Here is a 17,147-nt window from a genome sequence, read left to right as displayed (position 1 = left end):
AAAAAGAGGAAGCCTACCTAGGAAGCCTGATTATAATAAGAACATGGTCTGGAAAGGCCAACTAAGAGGAGCCCGTTGGCCAAAGACCCTGGCTAGATCAGTCAAGTGACAATCCTTTGGCACCTCCATCTCCACTGCAGGGTGGGATGTGCCAAGACAACCAGGCACAAGTGGTGGCTGCTCAGGGCACCACCTCCTCAGGAAACACGGGCACTATTTATACTACAATCCCTACTGAGATTACAAGTAAATCACTTTCCTTCGATCTCGTGTGTCACACAGATTAAAACCAGTAGACTAGTATGTTAATTCGATTAAATCTGTATTGAGTTGGATACCCAAGATATGGTGAACAAGATGTGAAATGGCCCATGGGAAGACACAGCAAGCAAATAACTGGACAAGTAGCTTCAGTGTGGTAACTGCAGCAAAGGTTACAGGATTACCATTCACAGGACTATGGTGGGGCATGGGATACATAAACGAGATAACAAGGTGCCTCAAAACCTTAAAATTTAAGTTTCCTTAGATTGAAACTGCGGGGGGGGGGGGGGGGGGGGGGCGGGGGGAACATCAGCATGCACGAAGTTAGAGCAGCCATCAGCTGAAGGAACCCAACCCCAAGGTGGCTCAGGAATTTGAAAGAAGAGTGAACAAGTTCAGTGACCTGGGTGTGGTCCCAGGGAGGAATGACTGGTATGTGATTCTAAGGAAGAAAAAATGAGAAATGACTTCAGGGATAAGGAGTGAAGGGTTTGACAAAAGAATATGATTAAGAATTTGACGACTGTTTACTCACTGCTATTCCTGGGAAAGAGGGGCGATTTGAGGAAAATAAACTGTCCAGTTACTTGAATTACTCTCTCTGGCAGAACATGGACCATTTATTTATCAGGCCATAAACTCTACAGTTACAATAAGGATTACACCCCAGTGATTTTAATTATCTTATGGCTCATATGCAGAAAGTCAGGTTTCTTCCTCAAAGTGTCTATTTTATCCATTATGTTTCATTCTTGTTTATTTCACTCTAAAGTTATAGAAGGTACTCAAATACCTCTAACTACTCTATGTTACCATCTAATGCAATCCTATGTATTAAAATAACCTGTTGGATGAATGATTGAGTTCTCATACATAAACTGAATCCAATGCTCACTGGGCTTTATAGAATTTGAGATGCTTTCACTTTAATATCTAATTGACCCTTAACTGGAGTTACTTCTGTCACATTATTTTTAAATTTACTGGTGTCCTTCCATTTCCTGTCAAAGTTAATCTAATACGTAAATGTACGATATTTTAAAATGTATTTAGAAAATGTGTAATATAAAAATGTATATAAAAAATATTTTCAGACACCAAGTCACCTTTACATAAAAAGTATTTTATAATGAGCTACTTCCTTACCGTTCTGTTTGCTAAGTTCATACAATTTGAGTTATTATTTTTAAATATTATGCAACTGACAGTTTGATTCCTAAGTTACTGATCATTGAATAACCCTCCCATAAAAAAGACTTATATTTTCTTAATAGGTCACCGTCTTATCTTCTATGGAGTACACAGTACCCAATGTAACAAAGATCCAAATATAATAATGACCTACACTTCACAGTAATTTTCTGTTCCTCAAATGAATGTGAAAGAAATCCAGCTAGTTTCTTATCTGTTTTTAAAGACAACATTAATTGCTCAGAAGTTTTTCAAATTGGCAACATTATTTAGTTCATATACTCACTAACAGTCTAAAAATACTAGAGTGACTATAACTCAAACACAGCTTTCTTACTTTAAGCAGAGTTTTATCTGGTCAAAAAAAAGTCATATATTTGATTTAACTGACAAACTGCTTAGATCTTAAGTGTTAAAGTTTTAACCTTGTCTAAATATTTCAAACCCCCAAAAGCAACTTTTAAAAATGTCTTTCATGTCATACATCAAAATCTGTTTAAAAAATGCTGCCCAAGCTACCATAGAGCCTTTGCAAAGATGTCACACTTGAAAATATTCAGTGGAAACTTGTTTATTTTAGCAATAAATAACCACCTCTCCCAAAAAAAGATTGTAACTGACCAGATAATCATGACTACAATATTCATTCCTACAAACATCACTAATAAAGCCCAAGTGCTATAACACATTAGTTCACTGTAAATTCTTCATAAATGATTTGTAAACCCGGTCTTTTAAAGTCAATAGAAACATTGTTTAAGATTTTAAAGAACTTATATATTTGAGTGGTTCTAAATGAATCACAAGCAGCTCCCATTTGCCAATTTATAAATAATCCAATCCCTGCTTATGAGAGCCTTAAAAACAATCAGACCCCTCCCAGGTCTCTGTAATCACTGACTCAATTAGAGTCAGCAACTGAAGAGCAGCTATGACAAAACACTGCAATCATTTGTATTTAGAATTTTTTTTTTTTAACTTCTCTTGACATGGGAATGAATGAATTCACACCAGAACTTAATAAAGGCAGTCAGTCACCATGGCCTCCCATCTCGAGCTTCTATCCCTATTTCCATCTACTCAGAATTCTTTTTTGTTAGATCTACATGTTCAGATATGGAAAGATGCCAGAGACACATTAAGAAACACAAGCAAACTGCAAGGGGGGGGGGGGGGAACCTGAAATATAGGCCCATTTACATGTAAAAGGGACAAAAGAAGAGAGTATATATACACACCAATTGCTTGCTTATTCATTTCTGGAAGAACATAAAGGATACTAATAATGGTGTTTACTTCTGAGAAATGTGACCAAAGTGTTCCAGATAGAATGGGTTGAGAACTTTTACTTCTCTTTATGACCTTTTATATGACTTTTAATTGCTTAGCCATGATCCTGTCCTACGTTTATAATAGTAAAGATTTAAATTCCAAAACCCTTCTTCCCTGGGAAGACCCTGGGAGCACAACTTTTGAGTCCCATGCAAAGCACCAGCCTAAAATAAGCAGCCAGCAATAAACTATGTATCCCCCACCTCCTTCCTGATAAGATGGGGTACCAAATGCTTTTGTCTGGCTTCTAAAGAATGTTTGATGGAATAGTACAGAAGGAAAAAAGTAGAAAAGGTAATAGGATAATACCATAAAATGCTAGTATCACACACTATTTACTTCAAAAGCAAAAGTTTTAAAACACATAATAGCCATTACCAGTAGAAGCTCACTAAAAATAAGAATAGAAAAACCCTAACCTAGACAGGAAAACTAGAGTTTAAACTACCTTTAAAGAATAAACATTCAACTTCCTAACCATTTCAAGAGTAGTACTATTTTGGAAAAAAATAAAAATAAAAAAGCTACATTCCAGAGATGGCGACCAAATAGGCCATTTCCTCCACCCATGGCAGGCATGGTTAATAAATTGAGTCATTCTTTTCCACAAGCCCAGACATGACTTCAGAATCCTCCTTAACACAGTGCTACCACTCAGTCAGAATTCATATGAGATAAAGCCCCTATTTGCCCCATATTTACTCCTCTTTACATACTGTTTTTGGCAATTACCAGGGAAAACTGAAGGTTTTTTTCTAAAGCACTCACTGAAATCAGAAATTTGTGATCCAGTCTGCCCTAGCGTCTCTGAACCAAATCCTAATGTACATAATATATATAAATACCCACGCAAATTAGGTCAAAGTCTAAAAGCCCACTGAAGAATAACACTTAAAAAAACCGAAGTGTTAACAGCAGATAGTTTCTGCATGAACCAAGGTAAGAGTAAGGAGGGAAAGGAGTCTGTCTACAAGCCCTTCCTTGGAAGAGTAAGTCAATAAATGCAAAGTGTCTACAGGGTAATTTTGAAAGATTTTTAAACGTTCAAACCAGATGTTCCTATACAGGATATACAAAGCAGCTTCTGCAGAAACCAGACTCAACCAGCTAATGACAATTACACTGTGCACAGATTGAAATGCAGCTGTTTTGAGGAACTTTGTTCCTTGATTATAGCCGGTTGTTAGAAACTATCAGTTACCACTAACAATGTTAAGTCACCAAAAATTTTTAAAGTACTGTTACAAAGACAAAAAAAATGACTCCCAATGTTGCATATTAGAAGACCTAAATAGCACACTTTACTAAAAACACCTTTACACATCTGAGTTACATATGAAGACAAACATTTCACCATAATTGCACAAGTCTTGTTATTATGGTCATTGAAACATACAGATGATTTCAAAACCTAGGAGCAAGGTCTCCAGAAGTATTCTGAGTTCAAGGCTAAAAGGAGTCTCACCCCATGGATTGGGTCTATAGGAAATCTTCCCAAAAGAAACCCATAAATAATCGCAGCGCTACAAAACATTTCAGAGATAATTTAATCCACTTTTCCTAATTTTAAAGAGAAGTACATAGAATTCTGGAGAGGTTAACCAGCATGAGCAAAGACACACACACACAGGTCTAGTGCAAAGCCAGTCTCCAAACAAAAGACCAGTTCCCAAAGCAAGCAGGCATTCCAAAGCCAGCCACCTCCTCCCAGGTGAGTAGACCACAAGCTTCCCCAACTCCTGGATGTACTGTGATTTTGAAAGATGTTATCTAAAGGATTAAAGCCATTTACTATATATTATCAGACAACTAAAATATAATCCATGAAAAACAATCTGTTAAGAAACTGAAACGTAGTTTCCTGGCAAGCTGATAGGAAGACGGCTGTAAGTCCCACTCGACCTGGTAGAACAGAATGTGCTAGTTTTCTGAACACTAATCAGAGGGGTGTGAGTCCTCCGAACAGCAGGTATTGGCTTCTGAGTGGTCGAACACACACATCCTACTTGGAGAGAAGTTATCTCCCTCTGTAGGGAACTCCAGTTTGTAATGCATGTTCCCTTACACAGGACTTCTTGGCCTGGTCCCCTTGAGGGTGTGACTCCCTAAGTGTGCTTTCCCAGGTACACAAGGGCCCAGGTTATAAATTCTATCCTCAAAGGGGATCTAAGAACCAAAAAGTTAAGAGCCACAGCCCTCAGACTAGCAAACTCCCTCCACATTTATCAAACAAACTTTTAATTTCAACTTATTTTCAGGTTCCTACCAGAAAGGTAACTTAGCCCCAGCAGGAGTAATCTGGTGACTAGGTAATGCTGAGTCTCACTGTAAAAATCAAAGTTTCACAGCTTGTTTTTGTCCACCCCCTGAACTAAAAATGGTTTTTACATATTTAAATTGGGGGTGGGGGAGATCAAAAGGACATCTCATGACACATAAAAATTATACACAATTCAAAATTTCAGTGTCCACAAATAAAGTTTGATTGTTTTCACACTTCAAAAAGCAGAGTTAAACAGTTTTAACAGAGACCATCAGACCCACAAAGCCTAAAATATTTACTATCTTATGTGGCCCTTTCCAAAAAGTTTACTGATCTCTGCCACAAATCAACATACCGGCAGTATGTTTATAAACCAGCATTATGTAGGATCAGTGAAATGTAAATCATGACCAGGTCCTGGGCAAACACGTGCCTTAAAGCTTACAAAGTTAAGGATCAGGCACACTCGTTCCTTTAGAAGTTTTTAACTAGATAGAACAGGTAAGAATGAAAAGAGGAAAAGCAGTGCAGGATGCTCTAAGAGGAAAAGCAGTGCAGGATGCTCTAAGCCACTTAAATAAAAGCCATGTTTAGAAACCTGTGAATTTTCTCAAACCCTTGAGACTCCTACTTGGAGCCAGTGTATACTAAATTATAAAAACTTCTAACAAGCTTCTTACCTGACTTTCAAGCCAATAACACAATAAGCAAAAAAAAACCTGTTTTAGACAGGCTTTTTTTTTTTTTAACATTTATTCATTTTTGAGAGACTGAAACACAGCACAAGCAAAGGAGGGACCGAGAGAGACAGAGACACAGAATCCGAAGCAGGTCCAGGCTCTGAGCTGTCAGCACAGAGCCCAATGCGGGGCTCGAACCCACGAACCACGAGATCACTACCTGAGCCAAAGTCAGACACATAACCAACTGAGCCACTCAGTGGTGTAAAAGGATCACAGAAAAATCATAAAAAGAACTCACCAAAACTTAAACACTACACTGGTATCCAAGAATACATTTAAATTAAAGGATTCCCCCAAATCCCTGAAATGGCATGCAAATTTCAGCGCATCTTGATTTTTCTGGGAGAGGTTCCACAGGTCTCAGATCTTAAGTTTATCCTTCACTTAAAAAAGTTACAAGCCATCAGTAGTCAGCCTACACATCTTAAGTGCATCATTAGATTTCAATGCTGAAATAACTGAGGCTTGTAAAGATGACCATGAGTAATCAAAAAAAAAAAAAAAAATCTCAAAATCATGTTTAGTATTCTTTGTATTAAACAAAAGCAAACCATGCAACTTGGCTCCAACTCCAGCAACTTGTTAACCTTACCAATTCTTGTTCCTTACCCTAGTAAGGAGTAAAGAAAAAAAAAATACTCATTTTATTCTTTTTTTGGACTCTTACCACTGAAATCTTCACTTAAATACTAAGAAACTTGGAAGCTGTCATGAGATTTAATAAAATCTCCTATGCAGACCTTAAATAATCAATACTATATATACATAAATTACTGCCAATTGTGAGCCCTTTTAAAACAAGAGAGTGGGGTGCCTGGGTGGCTCAGTCGGTTGAGCGTCCAACTTCAGCTCAGGTCATGATCTCCCAGTCTATGAGTTCGAGCCCTGCGTCGGGCTCTGTGCTGACAGCTCAGAGCCTGGAGCCTGCTTCAGATTCTGTGTCTCCCTCTCTCTCTGCCCCTCCCCTGCTCATGCTCTGTCTCCCTCTGTCAAAAATAAATAAACATTTAAAAATAATAAAAAATAAAACAAGAGAAAATTGTGGTTTAATTCCTTCAACAAACAAGCCCAAAAAAACCCAAGGTTTTAAAAATGAACTTACTTCAACAATCCTCTGTCAATTAATTGTTTTGACTCTACCTGGAGAATCAAAAGCAAAAACTAAATACTGGACTGGTTTTAGAGTAATCAAAAGCTAGATCCTGAACATCTGTTAAGTGCACATAATATACCATTGGTCTGGAGTTAGTCAAGGATTCTGAACGGAAATTCCCCAGCAACTAAGCTTTTCATTCCAGGTCTAGCAATATTTTTGTTGCTTTCAGGTGAGGAAAAGACATCCTTAATAAGCATTCAAGGCTTAGGGCAGATAAGGCCACAATAACATGGCCAGAGTCAGGAGCAATATCCTCTCAGGCTAGATTTTCTCTGTGGACTCTGGACACTTGACCCTAAGCTAAACCTGCAGACAAGATACCACTTCCACTCAAAGGTAAAAAGGCCCTCTCTAAGGCCACCCTGGCATATTTTAGGAATGCAGGGTAACTTTACTCCATCTGAGTCCACAACTGCAAAAACATCAAAACATACACCCCTCACAATCATAAACCAATACTTTTATACAAGTACACCAGGTAAATGGCAATAAACTCTCAAGTCTCAACTTTCTGAAATATCATATACAATAAATAGTAAATATATTGTCTAAATTTTAAATACATGAGCTGCGACATCTTGAAAATGGAGAAAACAGACTGAACACTAAAACTTTCAAGGAAGTAACTTACTGTCTCAGGAATTAAAACACTTCCCCAATTAAGGTTCCTACCAGGCTTCCGATACTATCTGATAAACTAATAACTCCAAGCAAAGCCACTTTTAATGTAAAAACTTTAAAAAGCAGCACCTGGGTGGCTCAGTCAGTTAACTTCCCAACTTCTGATTTCAGCTCAAATCATGACCTTTTATAGTCATTGAGATTGAGCACCAGAGTCAGCTCCCAGAGTCAGCTCCATGCTGAGCACAGAGCCTGCTTGGAATTCTCTACCTCTCTCTCTCTGCCCCTCCCCCTCTTGGGCACAGACACATTCTCAAGATAAACATTAAGAAAATTTTTGTAATTAATTTAAAAAAATTAAAAGCTATTGTTGAATGTGGTGCCAATGTTTTAACTTACAGGGAGGGAATGAAAGAAGTTTAACACGGGCATAACTGAAATTAGCCAAACTTTCTGATGCCAACCCAAATAAAAAGCAAGAGGAACTGGTCAAGATGGTCAACTTTATTAACCTTGTGGAGAAACTGGGTTTATAATGCAAATCCTGACAGTTAACTGTAGTATAATGGGTGTCCCCCAATACTAAAGGACAGAAGAGCTCCACCGACAGGAAGTAAGCAAACTCTGAGATTCATATGCCTCTACCTAACTCCTGAAAAATCCTAGATATAGGACATTAGCGTTTGATATTTTGATGTTTGCTGTTCCAACTTCCTCAGTACTGAAACACAAACAGTTAATAATTCTTTTCCCAACAAGCCTGCAGACAAATACATCAGGCAAATTTCTCTAAAGTATTTTTCAAGCAGATAATTTCTAAATCTAAAACCCAAATTATAACGTTATTTTCATTTCCAACTTTTTAAAAATCCAGTCATGATTAATTCCAAAGGCTTGACTCCTCAATGTCAGAGGTTCTGTCAAAAAGTAACTACAGATTAAAATCTACTTACGGAAAATAATAACCAGATGCGATAAATGATCCTCAGCTGGACAGTATTAATTTAGACAAAGCTGCTCTGTTATATTTTAGGGCCAACTGCGGAAATCTGAATATATCTCAGTAATAGAGGAGATGAAAATTTACCAAGCTGGCCAAGGAGTGGGGGGAACCTCCTTATAGACCTGTATACAGTATGATTTCATTTCCATTAAAACATACATACACACACATAGACAATTATCCATAAAGTGATACAGTAGTGATCTCTGGGTGGTAGGAATGTGTTATTATATTTGCCTCTCCGTATTTTCTAATTTCCAACAATGTACATGTAACACCACCTCTGTAATAATACATGAAGCCACTAAGGGCTCCTTAAAGTCAAAAAAACAGTAATTATTAAGTGCCTACTATAGATGAGTCACATGGAGATAGGCTTTTATTCCAAGTCCTCCTAGTTTTTAGCTAATATACTTCCCCCCAGGCCTCTGAGCTAAGCAACAGCTCATTTTAAAATATAACATTTCCTTAAACTCCTAACAGTTTTTTTTCTTCTCATCTCACTTTCAGGCACACTTACCATTTTTCAGTTTTCTCATTACAGCTCTTCTTTAAACTTTAGTAACTAATATGAAACTAAAATGCTCATGAACTTCTTTCCTTTTAAGTGAACATATATCTAGCTTTATCACAGTTAAAATTTCTGTGGCAACCCATCCAACTTATCTTACTACAAAGCAGCTTACCATTCTAAGATAGAATCAAGTTCAAGTTCTACTGCATATCAGGAAACTCCCTTTATGTCTGGCTGTATAAAAAAAAAGGGGGGGGGGGAGGGGCCCCTGGGGGGGGGGGGGGCTCAGACCAGTTAACAGTCTGACTCTTGGTTTCTTCTCAGGTCATTATCTAGCGGTTCATGGGTTCCAGGCCCACGTTGGTCTCCGTGATGCCAGCACGGAGGCTGCTTGGGGTTCGTTCTCTCCCTCTCTCTCTCAGACGTGCGCACATACACACTAAATAAACTTAAAAATAATAGGAGATATGGGGAAACAAAACACTTAGCTGTAAACTGTATCTGTTGTAGACCTGAAAATGCCGAGTCCTATACAAATATAAAAATACACAAACTTAAAGAAAAGCAAAATACCAATCAGGAAACTCATCTGACTTAAAAGTGACATTAAATGAGACCGAAATATTTGGAATAAGAGCAATAAAATTCTGGGTTGCAGATATTTGTCAGAAAGTGTCACCCACAAAACATCCTCTGTATCTCTCCAACATGTGTTGCCCATTCCACTACTATTGTGTTTAAAATGTTAAATCAGTGTAAACATGGTTATAATGAACTCTTCCTTTATCTACCTATAAGTGATTAAATCTTGATTAGCTGTGATTGATCAAAATACAACTTACTATAGTAATCGCTAACCAATGATGGTCCACCACTACTAAACCAGCTTTCAAGGAAATAATTTCCTTGTACCTTAAAACTAGTTCATCAGCTTTGAAAGATAACAGCCTTGGGCTACCAGTAACTAAAAAGCAAGGCTTTCACAGTGGGTGTCCTGAAACACAAAAATAGTACACCTAATAACCTTTGGGAAAGAAGCCCCTAAAGTGTTCCCTCTTGAACAGAGTAAATGGAGGGCTACAGACCCTCGCCCCAGGTGGGCGAGGTGGGGCGCCTGTCTCCTCGTTACTAGAAAGCCAACCAAAGCAGCTTGTAAACGGTCTCCGGGTGACGCATTCCTAACGGGTTTCGAAGGCACGTTTAAATCGCCCGCTTTTTTGTTTGCTCGCTGCATTCACCGTGCGCCTGGGCTGCAGCCGCCCCCGCGCGCCCGGGAGGGGGAGCCCAGGGTCGGGAAGCCCGGGGCCGGGTAGTTGGGGGGAGGGGTTGGAGTGGGGGAGAACGCGGGGCGAGGAGAGCCGGGGTGGAGGACCCTGGGACGAGGAGCCCATGCGGGAGGGAGAAGTGCGGGGTGGGCTGGGGGTAGAAGGCAGGAGAGGGGGGAATCCCGGGGTGGGGGGAGCTGGGCCGCCGCCCCGCACCAGAGAACGCTTTGCAAGGCTCCCGCCTCCCGCCAGGGTGTGCGCAGGGCCGCGGCTCCGCGCGGCGCCGCCCCCACCCTCTCTCCCCGCCTGCCTGCCTGCCTCTCCTCCCTCTCCTCCTCCTCTTCCCGAGGCGACAGAAACAACAGCGCGGAAGGAGGGGAAAGTAACTCCCGGCACCTCCACCGGAATTAGCCCCGGTGCAGTGATGACACCTTCTCGTGGCGCAACCAAGCCCCGCTCCCTCCGCAGCAGCGTCCCCGCCGCCGCCCTCTCCATTTGAAAGTGGCCACCCCCCGCCGCCGCCGCCGCCGCTCCTCCCGCCCCGCCGCCGCCAGCTGCACCAATCCGCTCGGCCCCAGTTGCAAATCAAACGCTCCCTCGCGTCCAGAAGCCACTTGCGCCGCTGGAAACGGCCGCGCCGTCCCCCTCCCCGAGTCCCTCCCGGGCGGCACCTTTGAGCTGGGGAGGGCGCGCCGGCGAGAAACCGCTGTGAGATGGGAGAGGCGGCGGCGACGGCGAGCAGCCCCGAGCGGGCTCGGCTCCCGCTCCCGCTCCCGCCCCCAGACAGTTCTGGAAACTGTGTATCACCTCTGTCACAGGAAGCCATCCGGGGAGGAAGGCGGCGCGGAACCAACAAACAAACGCCTGCGGCCGCCCGCCGGAATCAGCGCGGGGACGGCGACGGCTTCGGGCCGTTCCCTGGGCGGGGGCGCGGCGGACGCCCCCGCGCCGCAGGCTTTGTGCGGGGCTCCCGCGGCGCGGGCGCGGCGGGCCGGGCGTCCCCGCCCCTGAAGCCCCCCACCCCGGGCCCCGCGGCAGCGCCTCTGGGACCGTTAGGTGACGCTCCGGCCGCGGCCGAGAAAACAGCGCCTCGGCCGCCACCCGCCCCCATTTCCACATGGAGCCGCCTCTCCTCCAACGCCAGAGGCAGGCTACAAAAGTTGGCCCCGGGGCCACCCAGCACCTGCCCACGTGCCGCGGAGGCTCCCTCCCGGGTCTACCCCGTCCCCTCCCCCCCGCCGCCCTCGGCCGCCAGGTCACCTATTACCGGTGGGAGGGGAGAGAGCCTGCTATTTAAACGCCCGCGGAAGTTGAGGCACCCCCACTGGCGGGTGCCGTGCACCTGCCTCCCGCCGCCGCGCTCCGCCACTTTGAGCAGCAGCCGCGTCCCCGGCCCCGCCTCCTGCCCGCAGGCGGGCGGGGGAGCGGGAAGGAGGTGGAAGGGATCGAATTTCTCCAGCAAATGGGACCGTTCCGACAGGATTCGGTTCCCTGGTCAACATTCCACATTCCATCCCTCTCCCGCATTTGCAAGCCAGCGCCAACAACCCGGAAAGCCTGCTGGCTACCAAACAACAGCCCCCAACTCACAAACACACACTCACAAGCACCAGACACGTGCACTGTAGGGCTTTGCAACTTGCAGTCCGGAGGTACACACTGCACGTTCATTTAAGGCAGCGAAGCCAGAGCGACCCCACCCCCACAATTTGCAGATGGTGCCAAAGGTTGCAATTTGCAATCCGTTTTAAGTTCATGGTTAATCGGTACTTTGCTCTACCAATGCCAACTCCTTCCTAATTTCACCGATGAAAGGTTTTACTCTTTACAGTCTCGCTTTAAGTAAAAGGTCTGATTGTTGGAAACCCAATTTGGACGAATCTAATTGCCAAGCTGTCCCTACACCCCTTGCTCACTGCCCTTGAATTGATGCAAAGAATATTTTGGACTCGCGGTGACAAGAGCCAGGGCTACGGCCACCCTACACAGATGTACCTATACACACACCTATGTTTGGACAAATATAGTCGTCCCCCCGCCACCACGGTCACACACACTCTGGATTCATATATGTGCGCGGACCTGCGTTCTGCCATTGCCATCTGTCTACCAAGTTGCTACTATGCTTTCCACTTTCATGCAGCCTAATGCGCTTTGGCTTTTTAAAAATTTGTATAAACTAAAGCCAACTAAACTGGGCTTCTGCTCCTAAACGCGTTTAAATGATGATTCACCTGAAAACCGCATGTTCTTCGCAAATCCGAAAGAAGAAAAAGCTCTTAAGTCTTCAGCCCCCCAAAATTGAAAAATAATCATAATGAAACTTACTGATCCAACACAGATCAATTCTCAGGATCCAAAAATCATCTCTTCCTCCTCTGGCCCCCGCCCCAGCAATGCCCAAGTTACTGGTGGGATAGTAACGCTGCGCTCGGCGGCTGTCTGCCCTCCCTCCTCGCTACAGATCGAGAACCCAATCTTTTGGCGCCATATTAATGACGTACTATATTATTTCCACTAGGCAGCGACCTTCGGCATTAAATTACTCCCGAGAACTCCCGAGCAAAGCAACAAAACCATCAAATATGGCTGAGCCTCTCGGCTCGTCCTGCAGCCGCCGCCGCCACCGCCGCCGCCGCCGCGGTACCGGGACGCGCACACGGACCCACACGCGGACACGCGCGGACACACGCGCGGCGCGCCCACCCCGCGCGCCCCCCGCGGCCCGCGCGCGTACCTGCTGCGGAAGGGTTCGGCTGAGGCGCTGGGCTCCACGCCGCTCGCTCCGCGCTGCATGAGTTCGGGCCGCGGCTGGCGGGCGGGCAGCCGGGCGGGCCCCTGCTCTTGCCGGCGCACACACACTCGACACTCGCGCAGGGAGGCACTCTCGGACGGGCGTTTGGCTTGTTATGGAGGAAGGGCTATGTGAATCAAACTCATTTCTGGGTCACTGCTGCCACAGGGGGGAGCACTTTAATCCCTTGCCAAAACGAGAGGGTGGGGACATGAGGGCGGAGGGAGCGCGCCGGGAGTCCGCGGCGCGGGGGGCTCAGTCCCTGGTTAACTCTTCGCGGTCCTCGCCGCAGCCGGCTGGGCCTTCGTCCGCAGGAGCTGGCAAAGAGCGGCACTGTTCAGCTTTTAAAATCTCTTCCCTCACTTCCCTTGTGAGTCAAGAAATTCTTGAGGTGTTTCTAAGCAGGGAGGTGGGCTTTTAGATTACCCCCTCCAATCTACCCCAGTTCCAACTCTTGTCTGCTCTCATTGCACCTAGAAATGGATTCTTTTAAATTCGTTTAAAATTATTTGGATAAAAATGTTGACTATTAAAGTGTGCAATCTGGGTGAAAGGTTTTATTTTTAGGCTGAATGGCAAAATAAATAGTTCTTTTGTAGTAACAGTTCTAGAGAGTTGAGAATTAGAATGACATTTTTAAATGCAGAGAATCCAATTTTGGAGACAGAACGCATCTTTACCCAAGTTTGTATCCAGCTGTAATTGCAAATGAGGATTAATTCATTAGAAGACAATGATTTTTTATAAATGGACACCACCTTTATATTACACAGTATTACAGAACTGGCCATTGTCTCCCAAATAAGAGAATGGAGCCTAAAGTTTAAACTGGAGTTGCAGACTAATATAACATTAGTCATCAGAGATTTATTTGGGGGATATGTAGCAACCAATGACTGGTTGCTGATTTTCCTCATAAAACTAATTTGCTTTTTCATATGGAGGTTAGCATAAAAGAAATAAGGGTATATGTGACATTTAGCTTCAAAAAGAAAAAGACCTGGATGCAGATTTAAAAACTCCCATTCAGGAAATGTGAACAGTAATCACTAATCACAAAACTGAATATTGAACCCAAAGACATGCTTATCTGCTAGAAGAATTCTTCTGAAGATACCAGGTTTGATTTCACATAATCACATGCCAATCTATCCACCCACCTCAAGAACATAATAATCTGAGAAATGTGGCAAAACAAAACTAATTGAGCCTTTTAATTCTTTTTCAGAAAACAAGTAAGCCAAAGGAAATCTTATGTATATGTCTTCTATCTTCCTCTCCTGTTTCGCTGAGGAAGAGCAGGAGACACCCCATCAGTCCTATTCATATGCTCATTTAATCACGTTCAGAACTCACACCTGTAAAGCACTATGCTGTCATTATTACTATTACTAGATCACCTGCAGTTATTGTTATTTTCCTTCGTTCACCTTACACATATTCTCCTGTAGAACTAAAAGTACACAGGCTTCACAGCCGGACAGACCACATCAGATCTAGTTCTACCAGTTCCCAACCTGTGTGAGTGGGGTAAAAGACAGAACCTCTTGGAGCCTCAATTTCTTCATGAGTAATAAAATGAGGTTAACAGATGCTAACCTGAAGTGTTGTTAAGAGGAATGAGAAAGCCCCATAAAAGTGCCCAACAGAGGCCCTGGCAGCAGGAGGTCATCAATTCCCTGGGTCATTCCACCGTATCTCTTTCTTGGTCTTCTTTGGAAAACTGCAACTTTTCTAAATTCTAGCCAGCCTCACTTCCCTCATTGTCGCTAAAAAAAAAAAAAAAAAAAAAAAAAAAAAAAAAATCTAAATTACATTTACCATTTAACATTTTACTTGTTTTTTCTGACATTCCCCACTCCCAAGACATCAGGCAACAAAATTAAAGTGTATTGAATACATTTAGGAGAAAAATAAGGAGGTAAAAGGGCACAAAGACTCCCCTAGCTGATAGATGGATCAGTACTGATGGTCCCAAGAATAGTCTCTCATTATGCCCTTACTTCAAAATACTGATGCACTGAGGCAGTGTTATGTGCTATAAATAGCTCTGGACTAGAATGCAGGAGACTCCGACCAACTCACACTGTGACTCTGACAAATAAATCTCTTTGGGCCTTAGTTTTCCCAGTGAGATGATAGACAAGATGATATTGAATGCCTCTTTTTTCTTTAACATTCAGTAATTTCTGATTGTTCTTACCAGACTTAGAAAGTGGTGATTAGTTGAAGAAATGAAGAACAATTTGAATCCGTACGGAACACGTAAAAACATTTTGTCAATGATGATCAGTAGTTGACATTTTAAAAATAATACATCCCTTTTGCCATCAGACCGCAAAGGAAATTTTTATACAACCTTTTTCTTGTATAAAAATTTAAATGGGAAAGGCAATGACATGGTTTGCCTTGTGGCAGCACAGATAATACAATCTAGAATAAGAAGTACTAAGGTGGCAATTAGAAAAACTAGTTTCTGGTTCCATTCTGTCACTTACTGTCTTACTTTGCCAAATCATTCAGGATCACCATTTCCTGCTCTCAGAACAATTCTGTTAATTTTACAATTTATTACCAGAGTATAAGGACATTCAAGAAAATAGCTACAGGGAGACTGGGTGGCTCAGTCGGTTAAGCCTCTGATTTCAGCTCAGGTCATGATCTCCTGGTGAGGTTCAGTTCTTGGGTTTGAGCTGAGCCCCACATCGGGCTCTGTGCTGACAGCTCGGAGCCTAGAGCCTGCTTCAGATTCTGTCTCTCTCTCTCTCTCTCTCTCTCTCTGCCCCTCCCCTGCTCACATTCTGTCTCTCTCAAAATAAATAAGCATTAAAAAAAAATTTTTTTTTAATTAAAATAGAAAATATGGGAATGCAAGCTGGTGCAGCCACTCTGGAAAACAGTATGGAGGTTCCTCAAAAAACTAAAAATAGAACTACCCTTCAACCCAGCAATTGCACTACTAGGCATTTATCCAAGGGATACAGGGGTGCTGTTTTGAAGGGACACATGCACCTCCATGTTTATAGCAGCACTATCAACAATAGCCAAAGTATGGAAAGAGCCCAAATGTCCAACGATGGATGAATGGATAAAGAAGAGGTGTTATATCTATACAATGGAGTATTATTTGGCAATCAAAAAGAATGAAATCTTGCCATTTGCAACTATGTGGATGGAACTGGAAGGTATTATGCTAAGTGAAATTAGTCAGAGAAAGACAAAAATCATATGACTTCACTCATATGAGGACTTTAAGAGACAAAACACATGAACATAAGGGAAAGGAAACAAAAATAATATAAAAACAGAGAAGGGGACAAAACAGAAGAGACTCATAAATATGGAGAACAAACTGAGGGTTACTGAAGGGAGTGTGGGAGGGGGGGGATGGGCTAAATGGGTAAGGGGCATTAAGGAATCTACACCTGAAATCATTGTTTCACTATATGCTAACTAATTTGGATGTAAATTTAAAAAAATTTAAAAAGAAAATTAAAAAAAGAAAAATAATAAATATATATTGAAGAAAAAAAATAGCTACAAAGTAATCAATATGGTTGAAATATCAAGATTCTAGTCTTTCCTGATCTGATCTGATTCATGTTTGTGATGAAAATCACAATTCTATATACCTCTTATGTTTTGCTGTAGTCATACACTATTTATTTTCTTCCATAATAATGGATTAATATGAAATAAATATTTGGAACTTTATATTCATATTCCTAATTTTGAAATCATACATGATTAAACCCACGAACATTTACTAGCCATTTCATTTGTATGTACCTCTCTGTAGGTAAAGAATTATAAGGCCTTGATAAGAGATTCAGAATTGTCCATAATTAATAGTTGTTTTTGTTTTCGAAAGTAGCCTCAAAAGAAAAATGAGTCCAAAATAAAAATATTTTTTAAAAAATAAAGTAGGCTTGGGGCACCTGGGTGGCTCAGTCAGTTGAGCATCCAGCTTCGGCTCAGGTCATGATCTCATGGTCTGTGGG

General features: G+C 42.4%; 1 protein-coding gene across 9 annotated transcripts in view; it reads right to left on the bottom strand.

Annotated features, from left to right (window-relative positions):
* The window catches only part of JADE1 (jade family PHD finger 1), a 59,659-nt gene extending 46,348 nt beyond the window's left edge, over nt 1-13,311 (bottom strand). For 2 of the 9 annotated variants that reach the window (XM_060654195.3, XM_060654190.3), the window contains exon 1: nt 12,681-12,849. The gene's annotated coding sequence lies outside the window, so the exon portion shown is untranslated. The other 7 variants (XM_060654189.3, XM_060654194.3, XM_060654192.3 and 4 more) reach the window with 7 other exon arrangements.
* Between the last annotated feature and the right edge of the window lie 3,836 nt (nt 13,312-17,147).

This window comes from Panthera onca, chromosome B1 (assembly GCF_046562875.1).
Source record: "Panthera onca isolate mPanOnc1 chromosome B1, mPanOnc1 haplotype 2, whole genome shotgun sequence".
NCBI classification, from domain to species: Eukaryota; Metazoa; Chordata; class Mammalia; order Carnivora; family Felidae; genus Panthera; species Panthera onca.
This window is presented reverse-complemented; position numbering and strand designations above follow the sequence as displayed.